The sequence below is a fragment of the Pongo abelii genome, chromosome 23 (genome assembly GCF_028885655.2).
Source record: "Pongo abelii isolate AG06213 chromosome 23, NHGRI_mPonAbe1-v2.0_pri, whole genome shotgun sequence".
Taxonomy (NCBI): Eukaryota; Metazoa; Chordata; class Mammalia; order Primates; family Hominidae; genus Pongo; species Pongo abelii.
This window is the reverse complement of record NC_085929.1, coordinates 44,862,696-44,875,127: the sequence shown is the minus strand read 5'-3', so window position 1 is coordinate 44,875,127 and position 12,432 is coordinate 44,862,696. Positions and strand designations below refer to the sequence as shown.

The 12,432-nt window shown below is 51.6% G+C and overlaps 1 protein-coding gene across 18 annotated transcripts in view; it reads left to right on the top strand.

The window, feature by feature from the left end:
- The first annotated feature begins 584 nt into the window (after nucleotides 1-584).
- The window catches only part of CSNK1E (casein kinase 1 epsilon), a 61,671-nt gene continuing 49,823 nt past the window's right edge, over nucleotides 585-12,432 (top strand). For 11 of the 18 annotated variants that reach the window (XR_010139528.1, XR_010139530.1, XR_010139529.1 and 8 more), the window contains exon 1: nucleotides 9,653-9,913. The gene's annotated coding sequence lies outside the window, so the exon portion shown is untranslated. Of the gene's footprint in view, nucleotides 680-9,652; nucleotides 9,918-11,616; nucleotides 11,764-12,432 lie in introns of those variants that run through there. The other 7 variants (XM_063723065.1, XM_063723074.1, XM_054543451.2 and 4 more) reach the window with 7 other exon arrangements.

Sequence of the window (12,432 nt, the reverse complement as noted above, 5' to 3'; positions counted from 1 at the left end):
TAAGCAGTCTCAGATAATACAAAGAAAATGGATACAGTTTCCCGAGCGCAGGTGTCAGATCCAAAGATAACTTGACCCAAAGACCCCGATCTCCATGTCCCTATCTCTCTCTTAGGGGTTGGAGCGGGCCCGAGAGAAGTACAGAGAGTGGGCTGCGAGGAGAAGGAAACAGGGCTTTCAGAGGCTCCTCATCCCTCCGAGGTCATCCCTTACTCCAGGTGATCTGAACCTGAAGTCCGAGGCCCCAAGAGTTTTAAGAAACCCAGGGGTGGAGGTGGGGTGGGGGATCCCAGCTCTTTCCGATCTGGGAGATCAGAAGGATGCTCATCTGGGAGAGTGGGACCTCCCCTTTCAGTCCGCCCACCCCCGAGGGCCGCACTTGGAGGCTCCCTCCAAGGCAGGCGCGGCTGATGCCCGGGGCCCAGGCCATGTGGGGCGTGAGTGACGGGAGAAGTGTCCCAGCGCCTCACCCCGCAAGCATGAGAACCACGAAACCCCCGGGGCCGGGAAGCCGGGGCGGGGCGGGGCGGGGCCGGGAAGCGGCGCGGGGCTGGGCCGGTGACGTCGCGGCCCCGCCCCCGGCCGGCTCCCTCCTCCCGGAGCGCTCCCCAGCGGAGGCCTCACCTGCAGGCACAGGTGTGCGCACTTCGCATCTCGAAGGCCGGCCGGCAAGCTTCAGGTGAGCGCCAGCAGGAGCTGGGGGTAGGTGCTGGGAGGAGGGCCCGGGGTGGGAGTCCTCACTCGACGGAGAGGAGAACCGGGTCAAAGGAGAGGAGGAGGAGGTGGGCGTGGGTCTGTGGAGATACTGCCTGCTCCCCCCAAATCCTCCCTTGTCTCTGGGTTACAGTCACGTTGTCCTGAAAAGGTAGACTTTGGAGGAAATTGAAGGAGAGGAAGTTGAAGAGGAAGCAGCAGGTTTCCAAATATTTCAACCACAAATGTATTGTTATCATTCTTCTTATTATTATTATTTATTTGTTTGTTTGAGACGGAGTCTCACTCTGTTGCTGGCACGATCTCGGCTCACTGCAACCTCTGCCTCCCGGGTTCAAGCAATTCTCCTGCCTCAGCCTCCCTAGTAGCTGGGATTACAGGCATGCACCACCACGCCCGGCTAATTTTTGTGTGTTTTTAGTAGAGACAGGGTTTCGCCATGTTGGCCAGGCTGGTCTCCAAACTCTGACCTCAGGTGATCCGCCCTCCTCGGCCTCCCAAAGTGCTAGGATTACAGGCGTGAGCCACCACACCCGGCCCTATCACTCTTTTTATTATTATCATTATTATCATTGGTGCCTTTTCTTTGTTGTAAAACTGTATGCTGATTGACTATTTGGCAAATGTAGAAAAGTAGGAAAGAAATCATCCATAGTACCAGGACACAAACAATCACTCTGGATATTTTGGTGTGTTTCCTTTCAGTCTTTTTTCCATGCACAACCATTTTCATATAATTTTATCATACTGTATCTGCAACTTTTATGTCATGCTTTTCCCTTGAATAGTGTGTCATAAGCATTTTCTCGTTGTTGTGAGTCATTTGTGTATGTGTAATCATTGTTTTAATGGCTGCATAATGTAACATTTGAGAGATTGGCCATGGTTGGGTACCATTCTGAACACTCCATGGAAGATTATGAAGGGAGACAGGGAGACGTAACAGAAAAAAAACAGGCCAAGACCTCCACCGCCAACACTGGGATCTGGAGAAAGACCTTTGCTCTCTGTAACCATGAGTTTCCACATCTGGAAAGTGGGTATATAGAGCTACCTCCCCAGGGTGTTGTGAAGATTAAATGAGCTAAGTTATGTAGGCCCTGTCCCCACAAACACCGCCATCATGGGTCTGGCAGAAAAAGGGTCTGCATGTTTGTGTGTTTGTAGAAAGGACTTGGACCAACTGAAGGTGCTGAGGGACCAGAGAACGGGAAGCGCTGGGGAGAGAAGGATGGGATGAGCTCTTGGGAAAACCCCTAGAATGAAGACGTCTCTGAGTCTGGGCCAGGGGGACATGAACCACTAGGTCGGCCCATATCTGCTCCTTGTGGGTCGGGAGCAGACAGGATCCCTGAGCCAGGGCCAATGACCTCCAGGCCTCCAGATGGGTTCACCCCTTTGGGATGAGCTTCTGGGCAAGCTTCAGAGTGAGGGGATTGGAAAAAAATAGGAAGGGGTGAAGGTGGGGCATAGTAACCAACCCCTTGTGCAGATGAGGAAACAGGCTCAGAAGACAGGTGATTTGTTCAAGATCCACATGGGAAACAGTAACCGAGTTGGTTTGGCCCCCAGGGCTCCTAACTCCCTCAGGGGTGTCTACACCAAATGCCTGGATAGAGGAGTTGGGGAGAGGAGGATGTCAGGGCTGGGTCATCAGCTGTACTTGTACCAGGCTAATCTTTGCTTAGAGAAAACAGAAGTCTCTGTGCTTTGGGCCTCCGTTTCCTCAACTGTGAAATGGGAATAATAACTCCCCAGCTACCTACTTACCAGGCCCTCCTCCCACTTTGAAAGGCCTGCTCAATCTCTGACTGTATACCCCCACCCTGGCCCCTCATCTTCTTAACTCCCTGGCCATCTTCAGAGGGGGTCTGGGTACTGGGAACCTGTGGCCATACCTCAGTGGGATGGGAAATCCCCATTTCCCAGAGCCATCCATTTCTAGACCCTGGGGGGCTTGTTCTATTTCTCTAACTGGGCTTTTTTGTAATGTGCACCCACAGCACGCTCTCACTGGATGAGAGCGAAAGGGCTCTGAGCCCTGTTGGGAGTGTCTGAGCATTAAGATAATCTTGTAGAAAGGGTCTTTGACCCCCCCTCAAAGTCATCCCTTTCTGCCTGGCTTGCCACTCCAGGACAGGAATCTGGTTAGCAGGCTCCCCTAACAATTGGATATCCAGGGGTCTCTGATGTTCTAAAACAGAATTAGGACAGTCATCTTCCAATTCACAGAAAATTGGAAGTGGTTCATTACATAGTCACAATGTTAGTCATTTGGAATAACAGCACCAGGACCCAGAAGCAAGTCGCTGCCTTGGGCCTGGGAAATGACAGTTTCTGAAACTTTCACAGCCCCACAATATGTCTGTTCAAAAATCTGATAGGAAATACTTATTGAGGACCTCATGTGGCTGTCTCTTGTTCTAGGCACTTTAGAGTCATTCTACAAAATAGATACATATTATTTAATTTAATTTAATTAATTAATTTGTTTTTGAGATGGAGTCTCCCTCTGTTGCCAGGCTGGAGTGCAGTGGCGCGATCTTGGCTCACTGCAACCTCCACCTCCCGGGTTCAAACGATTCTCCTGCCTCAGCCTCCTGAGTAGCTGGGATTACAGGCACATGACACCACACCTGGCTAATTTTTTAATTGTAGTAGAGATGGGGTTTCACCACGTTGGCCAGCCTGGTCTTGAACTCCTGACCTCAGGTGATCCACCTGCCTCCCAAAGTGGTGGGATTACAGGCATGGGCGACAGAGGGAGACTCCGTCTGAAGAAAAAAAAAAAAGATACTGAAACTGAGGCACAGAAAGGTTAAGTAAGTTGCCCAAAGGAAGCCAGGATTCAATCCCAGCCTGTCTTAACTCCAGGCCCCGTCATCACTAGGCTACACTGCCTCTCTAACCTAAGAGGGGGTCTGACACACATCTGTGTTCTCAGACATCTCTCTGTTGTCTTCTGCACAAGGCATCAGAGCTTTCCCGGAGAATCCCTGCACTCTCTCAGTGTCTACTGACATCCCTGTCTCTGTCTTAGCCCTGCTCACGCTAATTTATAATGACCAGTTCCTAGGTTTGGGTCTCCTTGAGTAGGTCAGCTCCACCATGCAAGACCCATGTACATTTCACCTCTGGACCCACCGAAAGGCCCAGCCAGGCCCAGCTCTGTAGCTGAATTAATAACTCTAGCCAGGCCAAGGCCCTGTAGCTGAATTAATAACCGCAGCTACTATTCACATGCCAGGCTCTGAGCTACAGGCTTTATGCACAGCAGCTCTTTGATTTATTATTATTATTATATATATTTTTTTGAGTTGGAGTCTAACTTTGTCGCCTGGGCTGGAGAGCAGTGGCACGATCCCGGCTCACTGGAACCTCCGCCTCCTGGGTTCAAGCAATTCTCCTGCCTCAGCCTCCCAAGTAGCTGTGATTACAGGCACCTGCCATCATGCCCAGCTAATTTTTGTATTTTTGTAGAGATGGGGTTTCACCATGTTGGCCAGGCTGGTCTTGAAATCCTGATCTCAGGTGATCCACCCTCCTCAGCCTCCCAAAGTGCTGGGATTACAGGCATGAGACACTGCGCCACAGCAGCTCTTTTAATCCCCACTGAGGTGGGTGCTATTGCCACCGCCATTTCTTAGATGAGGAAACTGAGGCTTAGGAAGCTCCTATAAACTCATCCAGCCACATAGCCTGGAGCTTAAAATAGCCAATTAAGGATTTGAATCCAGCCTCTTGAAGCAGAGTCTTTTTTTTTTTGAGACAGGGTCTTGCTCTGTTGCCCAGGCAGGAGTGCAATGGCACAATCACGGTTCACAGCAGCCTCACTGCAGCGGAGTCATGGCTCACTGCAGACTTGACCTCCTGGGCCCAGGTGAGTCTCCCACCTCAGCCTCCCATGTAGCTGAGGCCATAGGCATGCACCACCATGCCCAACTAATTTTTTTTATTTTTGTAGAGAGAGAGTCCCCTATATTGCCCAAGTCTGATCTTGAACTCCTGGGCTCAAGTGATCATCCTGCCTCGGCCTCCCAAAGTGTTGGGATTACAGGCGTGAGTCACTGTGCCAGCCTGAAGTAGTCTTTACCATTACTGCCCCTCAAGTGAGAACTCGTTCCAGGGGTCTCCAACACTAATGCAAACTGTGGTTGCATACCCCATCTGGGAAAATGTTTTTGAGCTGCAGGACTACATATGAAAGGAAACAAAATAAAGACCAAAAAAACCCCACAAAAATATTTTTGAGCATTCATTTTGTATTTAATTGTATATTTAGTATTTATAACTTAGGTATATATGTCCTGCTGTGTCCATAAGCACATTATAAAACATACATTAGGGACCGGGCGCAGTGGCTCATGCCTGTAATCTCTGCACTTTGAGAGGCTGAGGCGGGCTGCTCACTTGAGGCCAGAAGTTTGAGACCAGCCTGGCCTACATGGCAAAAACCCATCTCTACCGAAAATACAAAAATTGGCCAGGCGCGGTGGCTCATGACTGTAATGCCAGCACTTTGGGAGGCTGAGGTGGGTGGATCACCTGAGGCCAGGAGTTGGAGACCAGCCTGGCCAACATGGCAAAACCTCATCTCTACTAAAAATACAAAAATTAGCCGGGCGTGGTGGCTTGCACCTGTAGTCCCAGCTACTCGGGAGGCTGAGGCAGGAGAATTGCTTGAACCTGGGAGGTGCGGGTTGCAGTAAGCTGAGATCACGCCACTGCTCCAGCCTAGGAGGCAGAGCCAGACTCCGTCTCAAAAAAATAAATAAATTAGCCAGGCATGGTGGCAGAGGTTGCAGTGAGCAGAGATAGAGCCACTGCACTCTAGCCTGGGCAACAGAGCAAGATTCTTCTCAAAAAATAAATAAATTTTTAAAAACCTACGTTGAAGTAGAATATTTAGCAGGCTCAGATTAAAAACTAAAGAATACAAATTCTGATTTTTTTTCTTCTTACACCCCACTGGGTTAGTTAGTGAACCTACTGGGGTGCAGACATCTGCTTGGGAGTCAGCTACCTTAACGGTCACCAGAATCCCTGTGCTTCTGGAGTGGTGATCGGACTTGTGGTGTCCTGAGAGGGGGGCCCAGTTACCATGCATTGAGGGAGACAAAGGCAGAAGGTGCCCAGTCCCCAAGGCAGGGTGAGGCTCCACGCCAGGTTTGGAGAGGTAAACAGAAGTCCTTCCTAAACGATTTTTTTTTTTTTTGAAATGGAGTCTCACTCTGTCACCCAGGCAGCTAGAGTGCAGTGGTGCGATCTTGGCTCACTGCAACCTCTGCCTCCCGGGTTCAAGTGATTCTCCTGGCTCAGCCTCTCAAGTAGCTGGGGCTACAGGCACACGCCACCATGCCCAGCTAATTTTTTGTATTTTTTAGTAGAGATGGGGTTTCACCATCTTGTCCAGGCTGTTCTTGAACTGAGCTCAGGCAATCTGCCCACCTTGGCCTCCCAAAGTGCTAGGATTACAGGCATGAGCCACCGCGCCTGGACAGCTTTTTTCCTTTTTTTGAGACAGAGTCTCTGTCTCCCAGGCTGGTGTGCAGTGGCATGATCTTGGCTCACTGCAACCTCTGCCTCCCGGGTTCAAGCGATTCTCCTTTCTCAGTCACCCAAGTAGCTGGGACTACAGGAGTGAGCCACCGTGCCCAGTTAATTTTTTTTTTTTTTTTTTTTTTTTTTTTTTTTGAGACAGAGTCTTGCTCTCTCTCCCAGTCTGGAGTGCAGTGGTGCGATCTCGGCTCACTGCAGGCTCCGCCTCCTGGGTTCACGCCATTCTCCTGCCTCAGCCTCCCGAGTAACTGGAACTACAGGCGCCTGCCGCCACGCCCTGCTAATTTTTTGTATTTTTAGTAGAGACGGGGTTTCACTGTGTTAGCCAGGTTGGTCTTGATCTCCTGACCTCGTGATCCACCCGCCTCGGCCTCCCAAAGTGCTGGGATTACAGGCTTAAGCCACTGCGCCCGGCATTTTTTTTTTTTTTTTTTTGAGATGGAGTTTTGCTCTTTCACCCAGGCTGGAGTGAAGTGGCGCGATCTTGGCTCACTGAAACCTCCACCCTCTGGGTTCAAGCGATTCTCCTGCCTCAGCCTCCCGAGTAGCTGGGATTATAGGTGCCCGTCACCATGCCAGGCTAATTTTTGTATTTTTTTAAGTAGAGATGGGGCTTTGCCATGTTGGCCAGGCTGGTCTCGAACTCCTGACCTCAAGTGATCCACCCGCTTCGGCCTCCCAAAGTGGTAGGATTACAGGCGTGAGCCACCGCGCCTGGCCAATTTTTTTTTTTTTTTTTTTTTTTTGACGGAGTCTTGCTGTGTCACTCAGGCTGGAGTGCAGTGGCACGATCTCAGCTCACTGCAGCCTCCGCCTCTGGGGTTCAAGTGATTCTCCTGCCTCAGCCTCCTGAGTAGCTGGGACTACAGGTACGTACCACCACGCCCAGCTAATTTTTTGTGTTTTTAGTAGAGACAGGGTTTAACCATGTTAGCTAGGATGGTCTTGATCTCCTGATCTCGTGATCCGCCCACCCCGGCCTCCCAAACTGCTGGGATTACAGGCGTTAGCCACTGCACCTGGCCCTTCCTAACTTTTATGCATTAGTTGGTCAGATTCTCTTAAACTCTCTGAGCCTCATGTTTCCTCCTTTTTTTTTGAGACAGGATCTTATTCTGTTGCCCAGGCTGGAGTGCAGTGGCATGATCTTGGCTCATTGCAACCTCGATCTCCTGGCCTCAAGTGATCCTCTCTCCTCAGCCTCCTGAGTAGCTGGGACCATAGGCATGTGCCACCATGCCCAGCTAATTTTTTTATCTTTTGAATAGAGACAGGGTCTCCCTTGTTGCCTGAACTGATCTTGAACTCCTCGTGAACCTCAGGTTTCTACCTGCAAAATGGGCGGGGTGATCTCCACCTCACAGGATTCCTGTGGCATTAAACCAGATTCAGTGCTGAGTACCCAGTGTGGAGCCTGCACGCTGTCCATCCAAAAAATCCTAGTTTTTTTCTCTCTTCCTGTCCATGGGCAAAACTCTAAGCTGTTCTGAGCAAAGCCATAGGATAAATCTCCTAGTCAGCTCCTAGGATTAGAGATCCTCTTACCTCTCCCGTCCTCTTCAGCCTTCTCCCCTGAGGGAGGCCTGGGTGCCATTTGACTGGTCTCCCCACAGTAGGCCCCTCCCACCCCCAAATATCTGAGGTTCCTACCATTCAGCTATTGCTCAGGGCTGTTCCTTCCCCCAGCCAACCACCATCCAAATCCCACCTACATTTATTTATTTATTTATTTATTTACTTATTTATTTTATTTATTTTTTATTGAGACTGAGTCTTGCTCTGTCACCCAGGCAGGAGTGTAGCGGCACAATCTTGGCTCACTGCAACCTCTGCCTCCCTGGTTCAAGTGATTCTCCTGCCTCAGCCTCCCGGGTAGCTGGGACTACAGGTGCGTGCCACCACGCCCGGTTAATTTTTTGTATTTTTAATAGAGACGGGGTTTCACCACGTTAGCTAGGATGGTCTCCATGTCCTGACTTCATGATCCGCCCACCTTGGCCTCCAAAAGTGCTGGGATTACAGGTGTGAGCCACCATGACCGGCCTGCTTTCTTTCTTTTTTTTTTTTTTTTGAGCCAGAGTCTCACTCTGTCACCCAGGCTGGAGTGCAGTGGCGTGATCACGGCTCACTGCAACCTCTGCCTCCCAGATTCAAGTGATTCTCGTGCCTCAGCCTCCTGAGTAGCTGAGATTACAGGCGTGCACCACTACCACGCCTGGTTAATTTTTTTATATTTTTAGTAGAGATGAAGTTTCACCATGTTAACCAGGCTGGTCTTGAACTCCTGGCCTCAAGCAATCTGCCTGCCTTGGCCTCCCAAAATGTTGGGATTACAGGCGTGAGCCACCACGCCCAGCACCCATCTACCTTTTTTTTTTTTTTTTTGAGATGGAGTTTCTCTCTTGTTGCCCGTGCTGGAGTACAATGGCGTGATCTCGGCTCATTGCAACCTCAGGCTGGAGTGCAATGGCATGATCTTGGCTCACTGCAACCTCCACTTCCCAGGTTCAAGTGATTCTCCTGCCTCAGCCTCCCGAGTAGCTGGGATTACAGGCGCCCACCACCATGCCCGGCTAATTTTTTGTATTTTTAGTAGAGACGGGGTTTCTCCATGTTGGTCAGGCTGGTCTTGAACTCTCGACCTCAGGTAATCTGCCCGCCTCGGCCTCCCAAAGTGCTGGGATTACAGGCGGGAGCCACCGTGCCCGGCATCCCACCTACTTTCAAGTCCTGCCTCCTCCCTTCCAGCCCAGTGTCAACTTCAGAATTTCTCTATAGACAGGGCTTAGGGAGACAGTCTGATGGCAGGGGAGGGAGGGGTCGGAGACTTGTCTTGACGCTGTATTTGTGTAGCACTTCACATAAAATTACAAGAATAGCAACTGCCCACATCACAAATGCCCAGGGCGAAGGGGAGAGGGCTGCTCACCAGCCATTGGTACCACCACTGGCTCCAGACACTGACTTTCCTGTGGCGGTCACTGTCTAGCGTATTCTCTCAATACTGTAGGTCCCTCTTTTTTCTTGTCTATTCAGCCTCTCCTGTCGGATCATCAGCTTCTGGCAAGCTGAGTCCAGCGTAGACCTCTGAGGCCCTGCAAGGAGTTGGCATCAGGAAATGCTTGTGGGTGAACGTGTGATGTGGCAGGATGATGAGTCGCACCAACTATGCCGAGCGAGGAGCGCTGCTGTGGGCATCGGGGTTATTAGTCGCAGCAATCATCCTCATTCCCAGAGCCCAGCTAATGAGTGGTTGTGTGGCCTGGGAACGGGAAGCCCTGGCTTCTCGGAGGACAGTAGGAGCAGGTTTGGGCGCTGGTTGACTGCAGCACAAACAAGGGATGTTGTGATGAGCAGAGGGGTCAGAGGAGCCCATAGGGCCGGGGGTGACAGGCCAAGCTGAGGGAAGGAAGCAGGCAGGGGTGAGCTGGAGGCCGGGCATGGGTCGCCCTTTGGGGGTGCCGAGGATTTGTGTAGTGCTCCCTGCTCCTGGGGACACGTGACAGGCGCTCCTGGCTCCTCTGGGAGTTGCAGCAGCACAGGGAATGCTGAGTGGAGCAGGAGGACAGACGGCCCCAGCAGAGCAGGAGGACAGACGGCTCCAGCAGAGCAGGAGGACAGGCAGCCACCGTGAGAAGGGGTGGGTGGGGCAAGGTGGCCCTGAGGGAGGGCTGTTAGGGACCGTCTGGCTCAGGATGGAAAGTTTTAGGCCCTGCCTTCACCCCCGAGATCACACACAACATCACCATTGCACAAGTATTTACGGGGCACCTATGACCAGTTGGGTACCCACAGGAGCACCTATGGGAGATTTCTCTGTCTTGGAGAGACCCTAAGAGCGTTAAAAATGAACAAGTTAATGTTTCAGCCAGTCATAAGTACCATGAAGAAGATAAAGCAGCTGGCCGGGCGCGGTGGCTCACACCTGTAATCCCAGCACTTTGGAAGGCTGAGGCGGGCGGATCACAAGGTCAGGAGTTCCAGACCAGCCTGACCAATACGGTGAAACCCCGTCTCCACTAAAAATACAAACATTAGCTAGGCGTGGTTGTGTGCGCCTATAGTCCCAGCTACTCAAGAGACTGAGGCAGGAGCATCGCTTGAACCCGGGAGGCGGAGGTTGCAGTGAGCCAAGATCGCGCCACTGCACTCCAGCCTGGCGACAGACTGACTCCATATCAAAAAAAAAAAAAAAAAAAAAAGCAGGGTATCTCCAGCACAGGAAGGACAGAGGGGAAGGAAGCCCACTGAAGACCAATCAAGGAGGGCTTCTGTGCAGAGGTGACTTTTGCGTTGTGATCTGAGCCTTGTGTAGGGGGCAGTCATGGAGGGTTCCGGGAGATCATTGTAGGCAGAGGAACAGCCAGGCAAAGGCCCTGATGCATGGTGAGATGACAGACAGTGAGGGAGGGAGAGTGAGGTTTGAAATGGGGTCTGAGGCAGGCAGGGGCTAGATCATAGCAGGCCCTGGGAAAGAATGTGAATTTCATGCTAAGGGAAGAAAGAGCCACTGGTGTATTTTCAGTAGCCACGGTCAGATCTCAGTGGTTAACAGGCCACTATAGTATCCAAGTGGAAGACACACGTGGTAAGAGCGGCTGGGTTCAGAATCCAGTTGGAAGGTGGAGCTCATGGGAGCTGCTCAGGTTTTGACTATGGGGGTAAGGGGTGCGGGGAGAACCGTTTCCCACTGAGCCCAGATTTGTCACCTCAAGGTCTTTCTCAACTTAGTGCCCGGGATGTGGAGTGTAGGGTTCATGCCCATCCAGCCCTGCCCTTAGCTTCAGCTGGGGAGACTGAGAGCTTTAGCGCTCACTTTGTCCAGCTCCTCAGAGAAGGGCTGTGGATTCTCCAAGGTCACGCTAAAATTCAGACTGACCGGGGACCAAACCCAGACCTTGCTACCCTGCCCTGCTGCCTCTCTGCTGAAGATGGAAGAGGAGGGAGGAAGCCCTGGCAGGAGTGACCTGACCGGGCACGGCCCAATGGTGAGGTTCCCCAGGAGAAGTGCCTGAAAAGAGAGCCTGGGGCCAAAGCTGTGCCCTGGGAACAGTCAGGGGTGGGTAGGATGTCATGGAAGGGTCTGGGGACAAAGAGCCAAGGCCTAGCTGGGTGAGAAGAGGAGGGTGCCCCAGGACAGCATCTTCAGGCTGGCAGGGCTGGGGGCGGGGGAACCTCTGGAGCCTGTGGGCCACGGACCCTCCATGAACAGGGCCTGAAAAGGGGAGGACCCTGAGAAGCTTCCCACAGGGGCCTTCGAGAGCCAAGACCAAGATGGGCAAGGCTAGCAGCTCCCCTGGGCCCAACTAGGTTTGCATATCTCCAGCTCCTACCGTAGAAGGGGCTGGTGGTGGCCCCTCCAGAGGAAGAGTGACAAAAGGAAAGGAGAGGCGGCGGATACAGCCTGCAGGGCTCAGGTGCTCAGAGGAGCCCAAGTCAGGAGCCCTGCGTTGAACTTTGCTTCGCTCCTAAGAATGGCAACATTGTAATGTAAGCATCTTCCTCTTACTCAGGGCTGCTTCTGGGCTACATTGTTTTTGTGATTTATATTATCCCCATTTTACAAATGAGACTCAAGAGTTTTAGGAACTTGCCTAGTGTCACACTGTTACAAAATGGGAGGATACTATTTGTTTTTTTGTTTCGGAGGCAGACGGAGTCTCCCTCTATTGCTCTATCGCCCAGGCTGGAGTGCAGTGGTGCGATCTCAGCTCACTGCAACCTCTGCATCCTGGGTTTAAGGAATTCTCCTGCCTCCCAAGTAGCTGGGACTACAGTCACCACCACCATGCCAGGCTAGGTTTTTTTGTTTGTTTGTTTGTTTGTTTGTTTGTTTGTATTTTTAGTAGAGATGGGGTTTCACCATGTTGGCCAGGCTGGTCTCGATCTCCTGAGCTCAGGCAATCCACCCACCTTGGCCTCACAAAGTGCTGGGATTACAGGCATGAGCCACCGTGCCTGGCTGCAGAATACTATTTGAAGCTAGCTTCTTTTTTTTTTTTTTTTTTTTTTTTTTTGATACAGAGTGTTGCTCTGTCACCCAGTCTGCAGTGCAATAGCAGGATCTCGGCTCACTGCAACCTCTGTGTCCCAGGTTCAAGTGATTCTCCTGCCTCAGCCTCCTGAGTAGCTGGGATGACAGGCGCACGCCACCATGCC